Genomic DNA, 19243 nt, shown 5'->3' on the forward strand with positions numbered 1-19243 from the left:
CTGCGAGTAGGGTGTGCAATGTAGAATAATTTTAAATAGCTTAAAATATTCATTAAAATTAAAATAGTTTTGAAATGTTCCGCACCACATTTTGGAAAGCTATTCAGCCAATTTTGTTTCTGAAACGATTCTTGAAATTAAAAGTCATGTGAATAATTAAATAGAATAATTTATATAAAATGTATATGAGTTCCATAAAATAATTTATATAACTTCATGAGATTAACTTGTTTTGACATAATGTAATTGTGAACGCTCGAATTTTTAGAGACATAATATACATTTAATTACTGAAAGTGCTCTATAATTTTGAAAGTTACTAAATCTATTTAATGTTTACTTTTAAATAGTTTGGAATTCTGATAATATTTAATCCTTATTTTTTAAATTTTATTTAAATTTCTAATTTTATTAATACACCTCTTATTAATTTTCATAATTCTGCCTATTACTTCAAAGGGTATTTAAATAATATTTTCATATAAGGTATTATTTAATATTTAATACAATATTTAATACTATAGCTAAGAAAAACAGGAAATCTTCATATAAGGTGCTATTTAATATATTTAATACTATAGCTACGAACAGGAAAAAAAAAAGAAAAAAAAGCTAAATGCAGCATTGAATTTTGCTGCACAAATATACATGAGATATTCAAGAATAATTTTACTATGAACTTGTAATCTAAAAGATAAATGTAAATATACACAACAGCAAGTCTCTTATATAAAAAAAGAGAAGTAATGTTGAAAAATTCCTTGTATCTTTCATTATAAAAAATGAGATAATGTACTTTCGGATTTGCATATAAAGTTCCGGTTTAAATTTAAAGAAGTGTTAACTCTTTCCCGGTGGCAAATAAAAATAAACATTTTAGACCACAAGAAGTCAGACTTATCTACATATATGGTAATTGATTTTTTTCGAAATTTAGATTATGACTTCAGAATATATACAGTATGTTGTGTTTAGAATAATATTATTTCTAAATTGTGGTGTAAAATAAATGTGAGGAATATAAAACTAAAGATGGAAAGAGTAATAATTATAATATATTGTTGCTATTTAGAATACGCTATTTAATCAAAAATATCCGGACACTTGCTCATTCCAATTCTGATATGAAACCTATTAACATGGAATTGGTCGATATTGTGCTGCTATAATAACCTTCAATCATCTGGGAATACTTTCCACTAGATTTCGGCAGTAAACATCCCCACACTACTCCAATAAAATTGACAATTTCAACAACGCATTCAGACAGACAGACAGCATTCTCCTGCATCTGCCAAAATCAGACTTGTCCGACGAGCAGGTCTGAATTTGAAGATAGTGAAGTATGATTTATCATCCCAAAAAACATGTTTTCACTGATCCAGAGTCTAATGACAACGAGCTTTGTACCATTTCACTCGATGCTTGGCATTGCCCTTGTTGATGTTAGGCTTGAGTTTACTTACAAAAGCATTTGGGAACTAAATAGTGGGTATTTCAGCAGACGCTAGGAGGCCATTTTATGAAGATTGCAATGTGAGCCATGGCTGTGTTTTACATAGCCATGGACGGGATGTCCGGATATTTTTGATCAGATAGTGTTCGGAAGTAATTTTTAAGATGGATGGACTAACACTAGTCATAGACTAATTCCTAGCTGTGATTTTAATAGTTATGATGACGAGGTCTTTGATATAGAATATACGCAAGCATTTAAACAGCAAATAATAAGCGAATAGGCCAGTCTACTTACTTTTTTTTATTGAATACTCTATTTTGTATGGATATCTAATATCGCTAATTAACCACATCTCATTAATGTTTGCTAATATTGCATTTGAGTAAAGATAAAATGAAATTATTTATTGATTAAAATTATTTTGTCTTATCCAGAGTGTTTAAGTAAAACAAAGAAGTGGCTTAGCCATTCGTAATTTTGAAATAGAATCTATTATTATTTTAAAATATACTATATATTTCTTAGTAAGGTTTACCATTTTATTGTCAATTTCTTACAATAAAATATTTTTCTTTTATAATTTAAGAAATATTAATTAAAAAAATAAGTATAACACATCATTATTAATAAAATAACTGTAAATATTTAGTTATCTAAATGAAAAAATGTATAACGAAAGAACATAGTTATTTAAGTAGTCATAACTAAAAGGGGAAAGAATCTTTATAATGCCAAGATTTAGAAGATTTTGCCATGCTCCGATAAAGAGAACTAGAATCAATGAATACAATATTTTTCTTGAAGCCAGTTACCTTGTAGTCATTTATCCACTTTCTCATTCATACTATCTCACCTCGGAGATAAAATGTTTTTGTATATGGTTGGATTTATATTCTGACTATATTGTATTCTATATGTAAAAATGAATTATTTCAAATGCTTTCTTTGTATAATACCGGTAACTTTATCACAAAAATTAATATAAGGGCTTCAAAAGGTAATTTATCTAATATTCAGGTCGCTAGATGCCGCCACTATAGACATATCGAAACCTTATTGCTGTCAATTTTAATTAGAATAACTGGAATTGAGAACGTTTGTTTTGCAATCTGAATTACACAAGGAAATGATGCATGGATACTATTTTACACCCATTAGTAGTCTAGTTGGGTGTAGCATGTAGTAAGTCCACATTATTGTTGGTAAACGTGTGTGTTAGTGTGGATTCCTTCATTCTCAGGCAGAGCAGCTGTCTGGGTATTTGTAAACAGGTGTTTTTAAGCAGCGCGAGGATTCCTCATTTGTAAAGATGTGTTTATTCAGTATTTATTGAAATAAAGATTTAATATTCGAAGGTGAATCTTATTATTCATAATTTTCTTTTATCACTCATAACAATGATCATCAGTTATATTTACAGTTAAAACACGCTATCTACGTTAATTTTGACATCTAATTTAGGAATAGTTGCAATTCGAAAGGAAAGAGGGCGCCACTGTACAAGCGGGTCCATATATTGCAAACACACAAAAATGCATTCTGTAATTTATTTTTTTAAATAATTATCATAAATTTTTATATATAATTGTTCGAAATTAAAAACAATATTTACCTGATTGGGAATTAGTTAAAAAATTCCAAAAAAATTTCACTAGTTATTTCACTTTAATGTTTCACCTTTTATTTATTTTTGTAAATGATTTATTATTAATGAGTCTGATGTATATCGGCTTAAGTAGGGGAAAAAGTCCTTTTTAGGACTTCTAGGGTAACAAATGGCAATGTTATAGCCAATGACGTTTTAACTGAGGCTCGGCTATTGCCGTTACCCAGCCATGACTAGAGCTTTTTAGCTCAACAACACTCCATCCACACAGATTATCTTCACTCAGATGACGGGATAAAGAGTCAAGGACTCAGTCCATCGCCCAGTTCTTTTAAGAACTTTAAGTATTCGGCTTAATTAAATTAAATACACAAGTATTTAATTTTCAATGAAAATATTAGAAGCTTCCTGTTTTAAGAAAGAATACACCTAACAAAGATGAATAATGTAAAGATCTGTATTACTATATTGCACTTTTGAAATGGCCGAATTTACAGACTGAAAAATAGCCTTTTTTTTTCTCCGTACGTTTGCACAATGAATATTTCCTGCATGATTGCCATGCGGTTTTGAACGTATGAACGTATATTATCATTTATTGTTCTTTCTTTTCTGTTTTATTTTAATTGATTTTAATAATCGTTTAATAAGTTAAAAACTCTGAAAAAAATATTTTTTACTTTATACAATTTTATTTAAGATTTCCCAAGTTTCTAGCATCATCTTTTTTTTTTTAAATTAGAATATATATATATATATATATATATATATATATATATATATATATATATATATATATATATATATATATATATATATATATATATATATATATATTATTTTAAAGGATTCTTAAAGTTAATAATTTTGTATTTAATATTAATATTTAATATTTCTCATCGGAAAGAATAGGATATCTCGGCGCATTTCTCAGTCTACTGTAGCGACACACAGTGGCTGATTTTATGTAGCACAATACACTTCCGAGTCGAGTGCAGATATTCATGTAACAAAATATTATGCTTAGTTTTATATTGAAATTAACTGAATTAGGTAAAATAACGTTTTTAATTATTAGGATTTTTAATATAGGGCATTTTACACTAGATCTGAAAATTTACAAAGTAATATTTAAAAAAAAACTATTATTTACTAATAAAATTATCTCGAGGCTCACAGAGAAACCACGCGAACCATACTTTGACAAATGCTGATGTTTCTAATGCATTCCATGAGTCGCTGTGTACAAGCCAAATCACCAATCTATAATGGAATTCGATTTGCAGGTTTAGCTGTCATTAGATGACTATTCAAAGATTGCACTATGGAATGGCAAATCATAATACCCACCTCTTCAAATCATAGGGATGTTTTGGGATACAGTGACAGCCAGGAGAATTTTTTAAACCGAACTCATTTTCCAAGTAACGTATATTAACCAAATATACATTCCGATCCGCTAAGTGTAGTTGAAGTAGTGGCCATTACTCCTTGAACTCTAACGTTTTTTAATCTGAAGAGTTTGCGAAAAGACTCGCGTATTGTAGCCCAGTGTACATAGAGAACTGATTTATAAATTAAATCTATTAGCTTCTGCAATTACAACATATTCCTGCACAGCTAAACTTCTCAAAGATCATATTCGTCATAACGATGAGAAGGAATGATACTAAACAATGTTTATCCTAAAAAAAATATAACTACCTAAAGGAAAAAAATTAACCTAACTCCTATTTCTTCAAAGAGATAAAACTTAATGAGAAAGGATAAAATTTGCTCGCGATATTTTAACATGACAGTATACAACAATGTTTTTCAAACTTCGAGTAGAAATGAAATTAATTTAGTGGGTAGCGTGGAGAAATTTCGAGCTATAAACACTTTGACCTAACTTTGTACAATCAAGTCAAACTATAAAACAAATGCTTGTCATGCATACGATAATATTGTTTACACTTGCCAATGCGCCATATAAGTGGGGAGTTTTTGACGTTTGCTCTCACTACCACAGAGACACATCACCCAGCGTCTATTATCGTAAGTATTAGAACAAAAAAAATCTATTTAGCTGTCAGACACTGAACAGGCCCAGTTAACGTTACTTTTCTGTCCACAGAAAATTAGCGACATTTCATCTTTCGAATATTAGTCACATTCTAAATTTTAAAATAATTTTTAGGAAGATTTCATTTAAATTTAGTGCGGTTCAACATTAAAAATAACTATTGAACCTGCTCTCTATCTTTCTCAATCATAAAATGTCATTTGGAAGATTTTTTATTTATTATTTTTTTTTTTAAAGGTTGAAAGCATTCATCTTCAAATACTTTAGTCGAATAGTACAAATCGCAATATTTCTCAATTAGCTATGGGCTTTATTATTGCCTCGTTATCGATGATAACATCACCGAGGCAACTCGTGTGTAATGTAGAATAAGTTATCTCTGCTAATCGAAACTCTATGTGCAGTCTGTTTGAAAAAGAAAAAAAAAAACATTTATTTATGCTGCGCGATATGAATTTTTATTCCTCCATAAAACGAATTTCAGGCTAAATTATTTTAATTTTTAGAAGGAAAAAAAAAGTAAGATAAGTACTCGGATAATTCACGATTGTTGAATTTACAACAGATCAATGGGTCGTCTGTTACCTCACTCTTTTTGTAATGGCTTCCTTTCCTCGATTAGTTTTCTGCGCATCAGCTTGTGATCAGTGACCAGGATATTATCTTGATTGATGCAATTTCAACTTCTTTCAGCAAAGAAATATCCCGTTTTTATTATTTTGTGTTGGACTTTTCTAGAAGCACTATAATGGTGACGCTGAGAAAAGATATCGCTGACATCAAATTAAAATTAAAATTATAGATAAAAGGTGGCTGCGTTTAATTTTTTATATGTATTTTATACATATATCTTTATTTTATGGATATTCAGAATTCATTTTTACTCGGTTGGAATATTATGAAAAAGCTTTAATGACTGATACCGAGAGATAAAAAGATGACATGATATATTTGAAAAGATACTAGTAGTACACTAGTTTCGTTGAATTGATCAACATCTTCAGGTATCACAATCAAAGAAGTATATAAAGAATTACAGACTTAAAATTGTAACAACAGAACAAGTACAAAAAGACAGTAGCGTGTTTGAAAACAAAATGCGAGCTTGAGTTCCAAACAAACGTATACTACGCACTGTCGCGAGTGCGCCAGTACTGAACAGAGGCAACGTGTGCGTCAGAGAGATTGAAACTTAGGCTGTTGTTGATATGAAAGGAATCTAGAGAAATTTCCCTAGATTTGACAATCTTTCTCTCGAACTCATCATAGCACACATGGATGTTAGAAGTCTGAGTCCAGTTCACAATGTGTTGGCGGCCTTCGTCTGAGTTAGCTGAAAAGAGAACGTGGCTCTAGTCCTGTTATAGGAGATAACTCTACGGTGTTCTTCCAAACGTAGAAGGATGGATTTTGCAGTCTGGCTTTCCGCAATCACATAAAATCTTGTACACTCCAGGAAACTGAGTTGGAATATGTTTCTCTTTAGGTTTGCTAAGTATTGAACGAAGTTTTGGAAGCATAGTGAAGCAAGTTTTGAAGTCAACTTCTTCAGAAGTTCTTCATGTCATCTTTTTATCTCTCGGTATCAGTCATTAAAGCTTTTTCATATATATATATATATATTTTTTATATATATAAAAAAAAATCAGCTAACGCATTTTTATTCCCGTATACGGGAGTAGGCGAGGCCATTTAGCCCTATCTAACTTTTGGAGACTGAGTGGGCAGTTCAATCTCCACTGCTACCCAATCAGAGACGGATGGCCCAAAGCTATCACTAATTAAGCGGTACGCAGTGAAGAGAGAGACGGCTCAAATGTGCCGTCATCTCGTGGTCCCTAACACAATATATTTAATGTTTGAAATAATGTGGGTTATACGGTCGATTTTCTTGAGTTTACAGGACGAAAAACCCGAGTTTCCGGGAGGAAAAACCTGCTTGCCCGTGCCAGAGATCGACTAACTCGGGAACCGGTCGAAAAAAGGCTTAGAAAAATTTCCTCTAGTCGCCGACTAGACTCGAAATGAAGTCTTCCTTCGTGCGGCCAAGCGCCGTGGTGTGCAAACGCCACATCCACTGACTTACATATATATATATATATATATATATACATATATATATATATATATACATATATATATATATATGTATATATAAAATATATATAAAAAATATATATATAATTCATTTTAGTAATAAAACATATACAGTATATATATATATATATATATAAAAAATATATATATATATATAATTCATTTTAGTAATAAAACATATACAGTATATATATATATATATATATATTGTTTGTACTAGTGGATTTTCAGATAAGAAAACCCTGTAACCACTTACCTTCATATGAATAAACGAAAATCTTATAAAGGTTCTTAGGGTTCTACATGCAGTTCAACCAAAATTTTTCATCCAAAGAGTCGTTAGTTGCTCTGTCACCATAATTCTCAACAAGTTGATCGAATAAACAGTTGTTTATTTATTTTATAACGGAAGTTTCAGTATTGGAGTTAGTTTCCTTGGAAATAAGAATAAGATCTTATCTGAATGTTACGATCAATTAGAACGCTCGACAAGGGGAAATAAAAGAAATTATGCGAAAAAAAAACAGTTTGAATAGAGTCGAAGGATGCTTTGGATGAAAAAAAAAAATAGAAGAAATTTTAGACTTGTGGAAGTGTATTAGTAGCATTGGTATATAGATAGATAGATAGATAGATTTTTTTTTATTGTGAACATAACAATCTTATATACAGGATTAACGGGTTTTTGGTTCTCTGCAGTCAGACAGAGAGGTTACATGCTCATGCTCTTATTGAGATATGTTACATCGAAGTCACTTATAAGGCTAATTACATTTTTTTTTTTTTTAAATAAATTAAAGCCATTAAGAGTTATTTTAACATGATAACATAAGATCTTGTTTTAACATAAGAACATAAATGTTGAAGAACATAGAAGTTACTATTGCAAAATATTATCTATTAACATGAGAGTGCCAGCTGACTAACTTTCGCACTGTTAAGCACAACAATCCTTCTTTCTTCCCCCTTTCTTTTTTTTTTGGGGGGGGGGGGTAAAGGTGTCACTTCTATGCTGGAAAGTGGATTATAATGCAGTCGCCCTGCTCAGCCAGGAGTTGATTCCGTGGATTCCATTCTTTGTGGAAAAGATCTAAGGTGTTGTTTTGCCTATGGTGGTGATGCTCGTGTAGGATCCGACTTCTCACCTTTTGTTGGAAGGCTGCAGTGAGTTGGTCAGTTGCCCCCCCCACCCCCCCCCCCCCCCACCCCCCCCCCCCCCCACCCCCCCCCCCCCCCACCCCCCCCCCCCCCCACCCCCCCCCCCCCCCACCCCCCCCCCCCCCCACCCCCCCCCCCCCCCACCCCCCCCCCCCCCCACCCCCCCCCCCCCCCACCCCCCCCCCCCCCCACCCCCCCCCCCCCCCACCCCCCCCCCCCCCCACCCCCCCCCCCCCCCACCCCCCCCCCCCCCCACCCCCCCCCCCCCCCACCCCCCCCCCCCCCCACCCCCCCCCCCCCCCACCCCCCCCCCCCCCCACCCCCCCCCCCCCCCACCCCCCCCCCCCCCCACCCCCCCCCCCCCCCACCCCCCCCCCCCCCCACCCCCCCCCCCCCCCACCCCCCCCCCCCCCCACCCCCCCCCCCCCCCACCCCCCCCCCCCCCCACCCCCCCCCCCCCCCACCCCCCCCCCCCCCCACCCCCCCCCCCCCCCACCCCCCCCCCCCCCCACCCCCCCCCCCCAACCAAAAGACATTTTTACTGTATAAATGTACAGGTAGTGGAGTTACTCTTGGACACTGGAGATTTTAATCTTTCTCTGGGGATATCAGTTGCACCTTGTAAATTTAATCTTGCACTAATCTTCTTTCTTCTGTTTATTAAATCGTACTCATTAAATGACATATCTTAATATCGCAAATGCACCTACAATACTAAGCTGTACTCACATTTGATAACTTGATTTCCATACATTTTATCTTGCTACTTATAATAGATAATTAAAAACAAATCTTTTAATGTCTTTTCACTTCCAAAGAAATGAGTAGTATTTTTTTTTTTTTTAAGTTTTGGATAATATATTCATATTCACTTTTGATAATATTCTGTGAAATGAAATAATATTATTTGGCATTAAAATAATTACATTCTATTATAATATAATAATATTATATGACATGAAAGAGTAGAATAGATGGTTTTATGAAATACGCTTAATAGTTATTTTCCAAAGAATGTATGAATTCTTAATTTCAATTTTTTTTTGCATTTTGTCAGTAGTTCGTTGACAAAATGGGAAGATTGTTATTTTTCCATGACATGATGATTAATCTAATAATATGTAACTGACAATATCTCTAACATGCATTTGCAATCATTTATAGAGAAGAAGGTAGCTTTGCAAGTATACATGCTTTTCTCCCTTTTTTGCCATAGAGTAAGGACCTTTCCCACCAAATTAGTTTTTCTTTCTTCTCATTTAGTATATCTAAAGACAGGATGCAGCAACACCATGTACTGTCAATTTTGTACTTTCAAAAGCATTTAAAAAATAAAAATTAAAGATTCATTAGCTAAGTTTGAAAATTTGTCAGCAGTTGAACTTATGGCATCATTTTAATATTCATTTTGAAAATGGTTAGATTTTTAAAATGCTCTGTATTTATATAAATATTAAAGAAACAACTAGATGCACCTGTCTTATCCCCCAATAGTGGAAACCATAAATCAGACAATTTTTAAATTACAGTCAAAAGACTAAATTCAACTCTTTTCATGTCTACGAAATATCCAACACCACGCACAACAGTACACAGTAACCGATATACATTTCATGATTATTGGAAGGGTTTAATATTCTCTTAATGAAAAGTAAAGCTTCCTTGTTCGACAGGTTGTCTCCACAACGCAGTTGACATTTTCAACGATTCTGTCTATTTTCATTGTCTTTGTCTTTTTATTGCTGACCTTCATACCATATCTATTACAACAGTTATTCAATTTAGTCTGGGAATATTGCCGCCTTGTAGCAGATTTATTTAGAAGTATAACATCATCTGCATAAAGCAAAGAGCTGACATTAACATCTCGAATTTTGATATCATGTTTAATTCCACTTTTCTTCACTCCCTTTTTTGCCGTAGAGTAAGGACATTTCCCACCATATAACACTGTTTTTCTTCTCATTTAGTATATCTAGAGACAGGATGCAGCAACACTATGTACTGTCTATTTTGTGCTTTCAAAAGCATTAAAAAAATAAAAATTAAAGATTCATTAGCTAAATTTGAAAATTTGTCAGCAGTTGAACTTATGGCATCATTCTAATATTCATTTTGAAAATGGTTAGATTTTTAAAATGCTCAGTATTTATATAAATATTTAAGAAACAACTAGATGCACTGTATGCACCTGTCTTATCCTCCAATAGTGGAAACCATAAAAGAAATCAGACAATTTTTAAATTACATTCAAAAGACTGAATTCAACTCTTTCATGTCTACGAAATATCCAACACCACGCACAACAATACACACTAACTGATATACATTTCATGATTATTGGAAGGGTTTAATATTCTCTTAATGAAAAGTAAAGCTTCCATTAATGCCAAATAAAGGAATTACAAGGACATATGCTACACTTAAATTACTTAGAGACGAATTCCTTTGTAACTGCCATACAGACTACAAAGAGTATGCAACGCATCTGTTCATTTATTAAAGTGCTTTGTATTGCTTTCCAAAAATGGCATCCAGAGAAGCTGAACTATAAGGAATGCATAAGCCTAATGGGGAGAATCTATCTATGGTTTCTTAAGTACTGACTTGACATTGTGATTTAAATAGGAAAGTTGCATAATATGTTTAACTGATCGTTTGATCCTTGCACAGAAACATTGTGTGCCTAATACCAAAGATACCATAATTAATCATGATGATGCTATGATTGTTACAAAACTTGAGGTGAAGTTGGTCTTAAGTTTATTGCAGAACATTGCAGTTTTTATGATTGATATCAGATTTCTACAACTGATAATCACAACGACTGTATGTTGTTGTTGTTTTTTCAGATATTGTACCGTTTCCAATTATGAATCTTATAATGTTGATAACAGAACACGTGCAATTTACAAAAAATACTGGAGATGATTCATAGTAGAGGTGCGGTGTAGTGGTTGAGACAGTTGTAGGTGTCCTCCCGTGATGAGTCTTCAGACTCCTTGGAGGTGTCAGGAATAATAATAATAAATATGAAAGAAAATTCAAAAGTCGAAACTAATTTTTGGCGATCCTAAATACAAATTTGTATTAAAATCTCTGATCCATTTCATCACATAAATTGCTTCCATATTTAAATGGATTTCTAGTGCAGATTAATAGTTATGGAGAAAATTTTGCCACTGAAGAGAAAGGTGAAGAAGAAAAATAGTGCATACAGTGAATTACTTTTGCTTTTTTTTTTTCAATGTGGCTCCTATCCTAGCCACTGGAGAGAGAGGGGGGGGGGGGGCAAGGAAAAAAACGTTTTATGTACAGTGAACTACAAGTTTTTTTTTTTAATATGGCTCACATCCATGAATGGTTTTGTAAACTTATAATGCATTCGTACTCTGGGGTGAGAGCTATTGCAACAATCACTATCTTATATCTCAGAACTTTAAGAACTTCAGATTGATAATTAAAGAACAGAATGTTCATCCAAATGACAATCCACAATCTCTTGCCTAGCTATATAATTCCAATTCCCAGTCGTATTCAAAACTTTCTGATATAAATAAATAGGTTAGTATTTATATCTGAAAGTTATATCTGAAAATAATAATGTTAAAGAATTGCAGATAATATGTAGAATGTGTAGTAATAAGGGTATGCAATTCATCTAAGTTTTCATTCAAATTTTGTATAGGTGGGCTTATCTTTATTTGTCGCAGACTTTCCTAGATGTCTCCCAATGATTGGTTATTTCTTCCTAATGACCTCACTTATCAAAAAAGATGTAGAGGTAAAGTGTGGTGTGCATCTGTTACGTTAAAATCTACAAGTTCTAAGGCAATACCTGATATCTAAGCAACCATGTGGATATTACATAAAGCATTAGCAGTTAAAACCAAAATGTTTAATCCATCAACATTTCATGCAAATTATGGAGGAAGGGAGATTGTCTTAATCCTTCAATATTAATAACATCTTAATGCCAGCCTGGTTGGCTGAGTGGTTAGCTTATCAGCTCTCCACTCCAAAGGCTGCGGATTCGAATCCCGCTGGGGCATGGATGTTTGTGATTATCTGTGAAAATACAAGTGGTGGTGGTGGACAGTAGATGTCGTTGGTGGATTGAGTGGTGGAGACAGAGAGTTGTAGAGTAGGTGCCCTTCATCAATGAGTCTTTGGACTCTAAGGAATAGAGGTGTCACATAATAATTAATCGCATCTGCTAGTATTAGCATTTGTATTTACAGTTTGGACATCTACCTTTTTAGAGAACATTTCTCGGATTCATTAAGACTTGTGCAATTTGATAAAGTCAGTAATTTTTTTTACCTGTCATTCCTTTTCACATCAATTTCATTTCATGGAAGGATATAGTCATAATGATTATTGATAAAAATAAACATAAATAATAAATTACCATCTCTTCCTAATTTCATTTACAAAAGGATGGATGGATACTTCAGATATTATAGATATCAAAGCACTTTGGTTTATAATCAACTAATAGTTTCAATATAGTTCGCCCACTGATTAGAGGTCCCTCGACACTTCTGCGCATGTCAGAAAAAGCAGAATCCATTCCGATAATAGGGTAATCAATCTGTCTTCTGGGATGTGTTTGTTTATTATTACAGGTCGGAAAATTTAGCTTTTCTTTTACGAACATTGTAGTTTTTAAAGTGTAACTATTTTGCTTGTATAACAGTTGGAAAAATGTACGTAGCGTATTAACAAAATTAAAAAAGGTATAGCATAAAACAAAAATTTAACTAAGTTTATTTTTAAGAAAGTTTTCTATAAAATAAAAATAATTATACAGAAAAACAGAAATTTTTTCAAATGAACTTAGATATTCTAAACTCTCAGTTGAGAGAACTGAGACACTTTAATATCCTAAACCGATTAACTATTTATGACTTGTTGTGACTTTTTTAACAAACCCATGCAAAAAAAGGTTGGAAAAAATACCATTAACAAATCCTTTTAATCTTCATAGTCATCTGAATCGGTGTCCGAATCGCCATCACTTTCACTTAAACTGATCACCAAAGGTTCGCATAATTCTTCAATAATTCCGACTCTGTCCCAATTCATATTTTCCAATGAGGTGACATGAAAGCAATATTTTCCCCAGTTTTGAACTGTAATACTTTCGATCGCCTGTTCTGAAAGCTTAAAAAGTTTCTACATGTCAATATCTCCAGTTACGTTGCGATAGCGAATGAAACTTTTCACTTCTGCCCAAACATATTCAATAGTATTAATATCGCAATGATATGGTGGTAGCCTCAAAGCTAGAAATCCATGCTCTTTGACAACAACTAAACTATTTAAACTCGTGTCGAATTTAAATAGTTTAGTTGTGGGCGAATTTCTTTTGACCAAATTAAGCAATTCAGTTTTTCGCATAATAAGAAATGTTATTTGCAGAGAGCCAATCCATAAGAACTTGCTTCTTATTAGACCAATTTGGAATTTGTTTGATCGAATAGAGTGATATGAAGCGTTATCAATTATAACAACAGCATTTTTAGGAAGGTTTGGAATCAGTTTTTCTTCTGCAAACTTTTCGAAGATCGTAGAATTCATTTGCCTATGGTAATTGGCTTTGTATAGTAAGATTGAATTCGGTAAAAAAACCCATTTCTCCACCCACACACAAAATTATTATGTGCTGCGAGGCATTTCTGGTTTGTAGCACTTCACATTCTTCTTTAGACTGCCAACATTTTCCATAAGTTAAATTACTATCAAACCAAGTTTCATCTAGATACACAATCAGTTTTTTCTCCTCCCTGAAACGTCTTATTGCTCTCGAATACTGTGTTCTAGATAAAACAATGTCACTTTGCTCCATGATAAGTTTCCTTTTATTCTGGGACTTTTTAAAACAAAATCCGATTTCATGAAGTATTTTCCTTAAAGTTTCTCTTTTCCAAGAAAAATTATTTTTTCTTTAAGCACAGGAATCAGTTTCGGAACAGTTAGTACTCTTTTCTCGACCACGGAAAATTCATGCATAGTTCTTCTTATAACGTTTACATCAAAATCATTCAAAGCTACGGTTTCGATGGTTTTCTTTATTCTGGCGCTTTTTTTTTTTTTTTAGGAGATTTAAATTTTGGCTTACCTTCACCTTTTTATTCCCTACAAATTCTTTTAACAGTCGACGTTGATATGCCTGCAATTGCACCTGCACGTTCTATGACTTGAGAAAGGGGAACAAGGAAACTATTCTTTTTCGCAGAATGTCAGCACATTATTCAATATTCTTTTGCAAGAGCTACTGAAACGTTTAACAACAGAACTTGTTGACTGTACTGGATCCATCATACAAATTAATAATAAAAAAAAATGCAAAAAAGCGACAACAAAAATCAAGCTAGTACTAGTACAGCGATAGACAAGAAAGCACATGATTTCGCATGTTGGTGACAATTCGTACATCCTTCATTTCTTTCTCCCCTTCAGCATGAATCGACAATTCTTGGCAAAAAGTCAAGGAGAGATCTATTAACGGTGGGCGAACTATAGTTGGAAAAATATACACTCATGACCAAAACATTATAACCACCTACCTATTGGGCCTCGTTTTGCAGTGGACAGAGATCACTGCATGTACCTGTCCTGGCATTGATGCCACTAGTCCTTCAGAATTCTTAACCAACTAGACAGAATTACTTTCTGAAGGAGTTGACACTGATAATGCAGCATTGCTGTCAATGAGCAGATGCTGCATTCTGTATGATCAGGAGAATTATGTGTGTGGGGGGGGGGAGAATGGGGTGGACATATGGAATATTTAGATATACTCTTTGAACCGTGCTTGTACAATGTGAGTCTTGTGACATGGGACATTGTCATGCTGAAAGAATCCAGATTCCTCAAGCCACATCATCTTCATATAGAGAAATACCTAATCCAAAACAATCTCTAGATAAGAACTAGTGGTCAGAGTGTGTTCAGAGGGGATGAGTGGACCCATGATGCCCATGAGAACAATTCTCATACTGGGATAGCATCAACTAACATGTTTCTGGCCAATCATGCAGTCTGGTTAGTTGGAAACAGGCTGGATGATCATACTATCTCATAAGTGTATATACATACACTACATTTGCCCTAATGTCCTGTTTCAAGTTTATAGATCCTATACATGACAGGTCGAAAGATCGATAACACATTAGTACTGTGTGTGTGGAATGCAGTGAAGACCGAGATAGATTTTTTTTCTTCTCTTTTTGAAGAGCTCTAAGTTGTTGTTTGAGAATACTTCATGAAGAAGGCTGTTTCAGAAGACAGAGATTGGCATAAAAGAGGAAGAGAAGCAAGTTCAGCGTGTTTGCACCAAACCTGCTTCTCTTCACTGAAGTTGCAGAAAATACATGGTTACACTTGTTTAAGATGTAGGATGTAAACAATTTATGTAAAACAAATTTTCTAAAGCAAGTAAAAATATATATACCTTGAAATCAGTTCACAAATGCTACTTTTATAGAATTTTACAGAAAAAGTTTGACTAACATGCTGTATAATGTTCGTGAAAATGCCCATCTGGATGTGAAATGGACATTCATATGATAAAGCAAGTTTCAGCAGTGAGCATATGTACTTGACACTACCTGGTATGACAGATCTGTTAATTTTCCTTGAAGTTAAATATGAAACTTCGAATAGTAAACAAGTAACAGTCAATATTGGTTTCCAGAGTGTTTGTGTTCTCTTTCCATTCTCAGTGTTTTGATGAGCGTTTTGAGTCAAGACACTGAGATATTAATCCCAGCTGGGGCATGATCAAGGACTTTTCAACTGAAGATAATTTAGCTGATCTCATAAGCAGTTTTTTTTTTTTTTTTAACTGTCAGAAAATCTGGATTTTCATCCTGCAAACTGACTGGAAAAAAACTAATGTAATATATTGGCTTTGTAGCCTAATGTTGCTTTGGTTACAATTCCAATCAACTAGTCCCTTTACTTCACATGTATACTTAAAAAAAAAATAAATGAAATAATAATAATAATATACACTCAATGGACAAAACATTAGCGATAGGGGTGATGGGAAGTTGAAACTGGCATCCCCTGCACAGAGTGAAGCATACCCAAACAGTGTATCACAATCAACTAGCATGGGTAAATGAGGTATTCTTATCGAATTTGATCATGGATGTATTATCAGTGCAAGACAGATGGGTCTTTCTATCGCCCAAGTGGTAAGAACCACCCTAAAGTTCTTGAGAGCAACTATATCAAGGGCCTACTGCGAGTATGCCATCATCTGATGTACCAGCAAGCAAGCAAGTGGTAGCTGACCACACTATTGATGACCGGTGTCGACGTAAACCGTCCAGGCTCATACAGACCATCCGTTCTTTCTCCTGACTCTTTCTATGATAATTACTATTTCGCACTGACCACAAGAATTCACTTAAGAAGTCTCTGACATAGGATTGCTTTGGTATTGAATGGGAGTGCTTACTCTCTTAAGGTTTCTGCCTTATCTCTGAACCAACCAATTCAAAACAGCTGTCAGTCCAGTGAAACCTATATCAAAATACACTCATAAAAGGCTAATATAAGGACACTTGGGCAGTGCTTGTTTGTTTTAAGTTGTGCAATCTAAAGCAACTCTGATGCTGAGGATTGTATTCCCATAAGCTCTCTTGTCAAAAATTTCAAAACTTCCAAAGTTTCTACATATTTCTGGCTTTGAAATAATGTTGGATCTTTGATATCCACTATCTCTATATAATTTACATTGCTGAAATGAAGCTGTGTGGCTCTTTCTTTGATTAAAAATAAATAAATGTTAAATGTAAGAATGATTCTGTTAATCTGAATACCAGATTAACAGAATCATTCTTACATTTAACATTTATAACATTTATTTATTTTTAATCAAAGAAAGAGTGCCTCCAAGAATGTGTAGAACTCAAGTTCATAATTGTTTTGTTATAAAGTTGAGTTGGTCTCATATGAAAATGGCAAGATATTTTCGTCTCATCAGTATATTCTGAATTTTTTCCATCTGCAGAATAAACTGAGCTGAGATAATTTTTAAAGTTTTAATCAATCCTAATACTCAAACTTGATCAAAATTACAATCAGTACAGTTCATTTAACATGAATGCAGACAGTACTGTTATAGTTCAGAGCAGACCCAATTCTGTTCTGTCCTTAAAATTAGTATATTCTTAAATAAAATTACTTCAAAGTATCCTGCAAAATCCCTACATAATGTACATTAACCAAACAAGCATTGATATATGGCTTATTTGGCTTTGAGTGAATAGTAGGTCATCATTCTGTGGACTTGCAGTTACATGCTCTTACATCCTTTTCTAAAAATAAAGAAATAAAATCGATGTAAAAGGTGGCACTTGTTAGCTGCCTCTCTCTTCACTGGTGCCATGTATAATTAGTGATAGTCTTGGGCCAGCTATTTTTGATTGGGTACCAGTGGAGATTGAACTTTTCCCTCAGTCTCCAAAAGTTAGATTGGGCTAAAACGGCCTCCCTACTTCCTACAGGGGAATAAAAGGCATTAGCTGATGATGAATCAACACAAAAGACAAAAGTCAAGTTCATTTTGTACTAGGCCAAACTGGTAGAAAGTAGAAAATCAGAGATCAGTTAACATCATAGTGACGGAACTCATAACAGACAGACAGGACTATTTATGTCACATCTGTAAACTGCACTATTGAGAGGAATATGGCTCTTATGCCATCAGAACATTTTATAGCATGGTCTAAGTGAATCTAGTGATGCTGTTCACTTACATGAAATCAGAGAGCTTCAGGAATCAATTTTTGCATCAAGCAAAAATGAATGCAAAAGCTATAATGAAATAAGTGATAGCCCATGAACTCTTCTGTTTTCAGGATGCTTAATTTGACATTAGTTGCACAATAGCTTTTCAATGCTGAAAAGAAACTTATTGTTTATAATGAATAGTGTTTGCTTAATAAAACAGTTCACCTTCATTAGATGTCAGTTTATTAGTGTTTGGTTTATTAATTATAAGTGCATTTACAGTCATCAATATCATTATTATTATTATGTGACACTTCCAAGGAGTCCAAAGACTCCATCGAGGGAGGGCACCTACTCTACAACTCTCCATCTTCACTCAATCCACCAACTACAGTGAATCACATCATCTACTGCCCGCCACCATTAGTATTTTTACAGACAATCGCAAACATCCATGTCCACTTCAGGATTCTAACCCACAGCCTTTTGGCTGGAGAGCGGATACACTAACCACTCAGCCAACCAGGCTGGCATTGTTTTTTATCTGTATCATTAATCTATATCATGTAATGTATATCATATCTATATATCATTGTCTTTTAAAGGATTCCTGTTACACCAAAATGTCAGTATTTCGACTCTCAAAAATATGGCTGCCTTCCAGTTGTGCTGTCTTTCAAAAAAGTAATATTAAATACTCTTATCAAAATATGGTAAGTTTTGTTTTTTAATTTAATTAAAAAATGTGCAGTACTTTTATTCTTCTAATAGTCTAATTTTACATCATCAACAACAAAGTAGCTTTTGAAAGCAACAGAGTATTGTCATATAGTAAGCAACATTCCTTCATCTTGCTGTCCTGGTTGTAAGGAAACACTATATAAGATTTTTAAATTACCAATAAATCCTGCAATTCCATATCAAAATCAATATCACCATAATCTCAGCTGAGTGTTAACAAAGATAAGGTGAAATTTTTCTATGAAATAAGGAAGAACTGTGTTTTGATGGCATAGGTTCTCTAGGTTATTCTCATCCCATGGGAGAATTGGCAAGAAAAGCTTGGATCATTTGAGCATTTAATTATGGTTATTCAAATGAGAAAGGA

The sequence above is a fragment of the Typopeltis vanoorti genome, chromosome 1, assembly GCF_054136105.1.
Source record: "Typopeltis vanoorti isolate ZY-2024b chromosome 1, IOZ_Tvanoo_1.0, whole genome shotgun sequence".
Lineage (NCBI taxonomy): Eukaryota > Metazoa > Arthropoda > Arachnida > Uropygi > Thelyphonidae > Typopeltis > Typopeltis vanoorti.